Here is a 6129-nt window from a genome sequence, read left to right on the forward strand (position 1 = left end):
GCAGAAGGCTGGAAATTATAGACCAGTTAGCCTAACATCTGTGGTGGGTAAAATTTTGGAGTCTATTATTAAGGAACATTTGGATAAACATAATTTAATAGGACAAAGTCAGCATGGCTTTACGAAGGGGAAGTCATGTCTGACAAATTTGCTTGAGTTCTTTGAGGACATAACGTACAAGGTGGATAAAGGGGAACCAGTGGACGTAGTGTATTTAGACTTCCAGAAGGCATTCGACAAGGTGCCACATAAAAGATTATTGCTCAAGATAAAGAATCACTGGATTGGGGGTAATATTCTGGCATGGGTGGAGGATTGGTTATCTAACAAGAAGCAGAGAGTTGGGATAAATGGTACATTCTCGGACTGGCAACCAGTAGCCAGTGGTGTTCCGCAGGGGTCGGTGCTGGGTCCCCAACTCTTTACAATCTATATTAACGATTTGGAGGAGGGGACCGAGTGTAACATATCAAAGTTTGCAGATGATACAAAGATGGGAGGGAAAGTAGAGAGTGAGGAGGACATAAAAAACCTACAAGGGGATATAGACAGGCTGAGTGAGTGGGCGGAGATTTGGCAGATGCAATACAATATTGGAAAATGTGAGGTTATGCACTTTGGCAGGAAAAATCAGAGAGCAAGTTATTATCTTAATGGCAAGAAACTGGAAAGTACTGCAGTACAAAGGGATCTGGGGGTCCTAGTGCAAGAAAATCAAAAAGTTGGTATGCAGGTGCAGCAGGTGATCAAGAAGGCCAACGGAATGTTGGCTTTTATTGCTAGGGGGATAGAATATAAAAACAGGGAGGTATTGCTGCAGTTATATAAGGTATTGGTGAGACCGCACCTGGAATACTGCATACAGTTTTGGTGTCCATACTTAAGAAAAGACATACTTGCTCTCGAGGCAGTACAAAGAAGGTTCACTCGGTTAATCCCGGGGATGAGGGGGCGGACATATGAGGAGAGGTTGAGTAGATTGGGACTCTACTCATTGGAGTACAGAAGATTGAGAGGCGATCTTATTGAAACATATAAGATTGTGAAGGGGCTTGATCGGGTGGATGTGGTAAGGATGTTCCCAAGGATGGGTGAAACTAGAACTAGGGGACATAATCTTAGAATAAGGGGCTGCTCTTTCAAAACTGAGATGAGGAGAAACTTCTCCACTCAGAGGGTGGTAGGTCTGTGGAATTTGCTTCCCCAGGAAGCTGTGGAAGCTACATCATTAAATAAATTTAAAACAGAAATAGACAGTTTCCGAGAAGTAAAGGGAATTAGGGGTTACGGGGAGCGAGCAGGAAATTGGACATGAATTTAGATTTGAGGTTAGGATCAGATCAGCCATGATCTTATTGAATGGCGGAGCAGGCTCGAGGGGCCGATTGGCCTATTCCTGCTCCTATTTCTTATGTTCTTATGTTCTTAAACGAAGAGCTAATAGTCTGGGGCTTCAGTCCAAGTTGTCTCCTGATTAATCATGTGGTTCCCTCTCTCTCATCGGTTCGAATGGTCAAGAGAAGACCTTGAAAGACGATGTTAAGATCTATCGATGGATTTGTCAGCTCCAAAAAATCGCAGCAATATTTAAGGTGGTAGAGTTTCTGTAGATTACGATGGTTTTATCAGTGCAATCCAGCGTAAAAAATCGTGGAAGATCACGGGACAAACAAGTGCAATTCACGGCGTAAATCGAGTTTCCACGATCGTTTGGGCCGCTTTGAAAATCATCGCACCCGCAGCGAGCCCCGCCCACAACTTTGGCCACGCCCCCAGCTCGAAATAACGAGGAGGGCTGAGTTCCCGCCGATTGCGGGCGTTCAAGAAGGGTCGTCAAATTAAGCTCGTTTTCATAGGCACACAGGCACTAGTAGGATCGTCTTAAACATTTTTACATCTTCAAAAAATTTAATTTATTCAGAAACTGACAAGTGTAACCAATGAAAATGGCAAAAGGTTTAGGATAGTTTTTTAAAGTCATTTCCAGTGAATTAAAATCAGGTTGATCACAGGTGGAGGACTCGCCACTGACTAAAAATGCTCATTTTTTTGTGATTTTTAGCTGTATTAATAAAACTGCACCAGGTTCGCACTCTTAAATACATCGAGGAATTTTTTGTTGCAAAGAAAAAGAAAAGAAAGAATTACTCTCAGTTTAGCTGTCGGATTGTGTTGGTTGATGGGAAGTTTTACGTTTGTGACTGCGCGCGTCCACTTTAGCCGAAACTTGAACCGTAATCCGACCGGTGTAATTTCCGGGGGCAATTTCCACCCAATTACCGATTGCGCCCAAAGCAGAAACTCGACCCCGTGCTTTCAATTTGGAAAGCCTGGAAAATATTTTGACCCCCAGAAGAATGCATTCTTGACATGGAGCGTTGCAAAGATTGGGTCTTGTTTTTACCTGATTCCGACGGGTTAGCGGGCATTGTAATCGAGTCTTCTGGCTCAGCGGCAATTGATGGTCGCAGCAGTTCTGTTGAAATAGGGAGAGTTTTTACAGGCAGATATATTTAATTCTTTCACATTTTGATTGAACGAAATAGAATTATATGGAATTTACAGCACAGAAACAGGCCATTCGGCCCGACTGCTCCATGCTCAACTCAAGCCTCCGACCACCTCTCATCATCTCACCCTATCACCATATCCTTCTATTCCTTTCTCCCTCATGTGTTTATGTAACATCCCCTTAAATGCATCGATGTTATTTGTCTCAACTATTCCTTTTGTAGCGAGTTCCACATTCTAACCACTCCCCACAAGTGGAAACATCTTCCCTGCGCCTTCCCTCCAATGCGATGCGACGAGGTTAAGCAAGTTACCAGTAACGTACTGAGGTTAAAGTTCTCCTGGCAGAAACTACACGGGCCCTTCTTCTCCCCCAACCCCTCGCCTCCCCCACCCCCACCACCAGAAGAGCAAAATAATCCTCACACTTCCTGACATATAATCACCATGCCCGGTATACCCGGCGTAACAAATGAAGGGCAATGGGAACTCGCACTCAATCTCAGGCCTCTCATCCTGCTCTAAGCAAACACAGACAGGAGGTGTGGAATTAAACGGATCTGGGGACCGCAATGCCCAGTTTGCGAAACTGAATTTGTCTCCGTTTGCCCACTTCCACCTGTCACTGGACATTTCCTCATTGTAAAGCCCGATCCGTTTCCAGTCCCCTTGGCGAAGCAGAGAACTAACGACCTGCTCCTCCTTTGGACCCCGTTCACCGACGAGATCGGTGTAATTACTCCGACAAGTACTCTCGGGCTTCAGTCCAATTTTCCCCTGAATAATCACGTGGTGACGCCTCTCGTCGGCCTGAATGGTCAAGAGAAGACCTTGAAAGGCGATTTAAAGATCTTTCGTTGAATTTGTCAGATCGAAAATCGCAGCAAGGGTTTCGGGGGCAGAGTTCCGCTGGGTTACGAGGGTTTTATCAGCGCACTCCGCCCGAACCAACGTAAAAGATCGTGGAGGATCGCGGGAAAATCAAGCGCAATTTACGTCCTGCCACAGAAGAATGCATTCCTGACATGGAGCGTTGCAAAGATTGGGTCTTGTTTTTACCTGATTCCGACAGGTTAGCGGACATTGTAATCAAGTCTTCTGGCTCAGCGGCAATTGATGGTCGCAGCAGTTCTGTTGAAATAAGGAGAGTTTTTACAGGCCACCATATTTCGTTCTTTCGCATCTTGCTTACATTACATAGAATTTACAGCACAGAAACAGGCCATTCGGCCCAACTGGCCCATGCTGCATACAAGCCTCCGCCCACCCCTAATCATCGAACACTATCAGCATATCCTTCTATTCCTTTCTCCATCATGTACCTATCCAGCTTCCCCTTAAAGCTTCCCTATCTGTGCTATTCACCTCAACTACTCCGAGTTCCACATTCACACCACTATCTGGGTGTGGAAGTTTCTCCTGAATTCCCGATTGGATTTATTAGTGACTATCTTATATTTATGGCCCCGAGTGCTGGTCTCCCCCACAAGTGGAAAATCTTTCGCTACATCTATCCTATCGAACCCCTTTCATAATCTTAAAGACCTCTATCAAGCCATCCCTCCGCCTTCTCTTTATTATAGAAAAGAGCCCCAGCCTGTTCAGTCTTTCCTGAAAATTGTGACCTCTCAGAATCAAAGAATGATACAGCACAGAAGGAGGCCATTTGGCCCATCGTGCCTGTGCCAGTTCTTTGAAAGAGCTATCCAATCGATCCCAACCTCCTGCCCTTTCCCCATTGCTCTGCACATTTTTCCACTTCAAGTATTTATCCGATTCCCTTTCAGGCAGTGCATTCCCGGTCATAACAACTCACTGCGTAAAAATTATTTCTTCATGTCGCCTCTCGTTCTTTTGCCATTTATCTTAAATCTGTGTCCTCTGGTTACTGACCCTTCTGCCACTGGAAACAGTTTCTCCTTATTTACTCTATCAAAACCTTTCATGGTTTTCAACATCTCTATCAAATTTCCTCTTAACCTTCTCTGCTCGAAGGAGAACAATCCCAGATTCTCCAGTCTCTCCACGTAACTGAGGTCTTTCATCCCTGATACCATTCTAGTAAATCTTCTCTGCATCGTCTTCAAGGCCTTGACATCCTTCCTAAATGGTGGTGCCCAGAATTGGATCCAATACTCCACCTGGGGCCTAACCAGTGTTTCATAAAGGTTTAGCATAACTTCCTTGCTTTTGTACTCCATGCCTCTATTAATAAAGCCCAGGATCCCATATGCCTTTTTAACAGCCTTCTCAGCCTTGTCCTGCCAACTTCAAAGATTTGTGCATGTACACCCCCAGGTCTCTCTCTTCCTGCACCCTCTTTAAAATTGTACCATTTACTTTATATTGCCCCTCCTCATTCTTCCTACCAAAATGCATCACTTCATACTTCTCTGCGTTAAATTTCATTTACCACATGTCTGCCCATTTCACCAGTCTGTTTATGTCCTCCTGAAGTCTGTTACTATCCTTCTCACTGTTTACTACATTTCCAAGTTTCATCTCATCTGCAAACTTTGAAATTATACCCTATGTGCCCAAGTCCAAGACATTAATAGATATCAAAAACAGCAGTGGTCCCAACACTGACCCCTGGGGAACACCACTGTCGACTTCCCTCCAGTCTGAAAAACAACCGTTCACCACTACTCTCTGCTTTCTGTCCCTTAGTCAATTTTGTATCCATGCTGCCGCTGTCCCTTTAATCCCATGGGCTTCAATTTTGCCACCAATTCTATTATGTGGTACTTTAACAAATGCCTTTTGAAAGTCCATATACACAACATCAACCGTACTACCCACATCAACCATCTCCATTACTTCATCAAAGAACTCAATCAAGTTTGTCAAACATGATTTGCCTTTAACAAATCCATGCTGGCTTTCATTTATTAACCCATATTTTTCCAAGTGCCAATTAATTTTGTCCCGGATTATTGTCTCCAAAAGTTTCCCCACCACCTTCATTAGGCTGACTGCCCTGCAGTTGCCAGGTTTATCCCTCTCCCCTTGTTTGAACAGGGGTGTAACATTTGCAGTCCTCCAGTCCTCTGGCACCATTCCCATATCTAAGAGGGATTGGAAGATTGTGGCCAGAGCCTCCACAATTTCCACCCTTACTTCCCTCAGCAACCGAGGATGCATCCCAACCGAACCGGGTAACTTGTCTACTTTGAGCACTGCCAATCTTTTTATTACCTCCTCTTGATCTATTTTTATCCTATCCAATATCTCTACCACCTCCTCCTCCTTTACTGTGACATTGGCAGCATCCCCTTCTCTAGTGAAGTCTGATGCTAAGTGTTCATTTATTACCTCAGCCATCCCCTCTGCCTCGACAAGCAAATTTCTTTTTTGGTCCATAATTGGCCCCATCCTTCCTTTGACCACCTTTTTACTATTTATATGTTTATAAAAGACTTTTGGTTTGACTTTTCTGTTAGCCGCTAATCTATTCTCAAACTCTCACTTTGCCCCTCTGATTTTCCCTTTCAGTTCTCCCCCGTACTTTTTGTATTTAGCTTGGTTGTCGACTGAATTATGAACCCGACATTTATCTTAAGCCTCCATTATCTGTTTCATTTTAATCTCCATATCTTTCGTCATCCAGGGAGCTCC

The sequence above is a fragment of the Heptranchias perlo genome, chromosome 39 (assembly GCF_035084215.1).
Source record: "Heptranchias perlo isolate sHepPer1 chromosome 39, sHepPer1.hap1, whole genome shotgun sequence".
NCBI lineage: Eukaryota > Metazoa > Chordata > Chondrichthyes > Hexanchiformes > Hexanchidae > Heptranchias > Heptranchias perlo.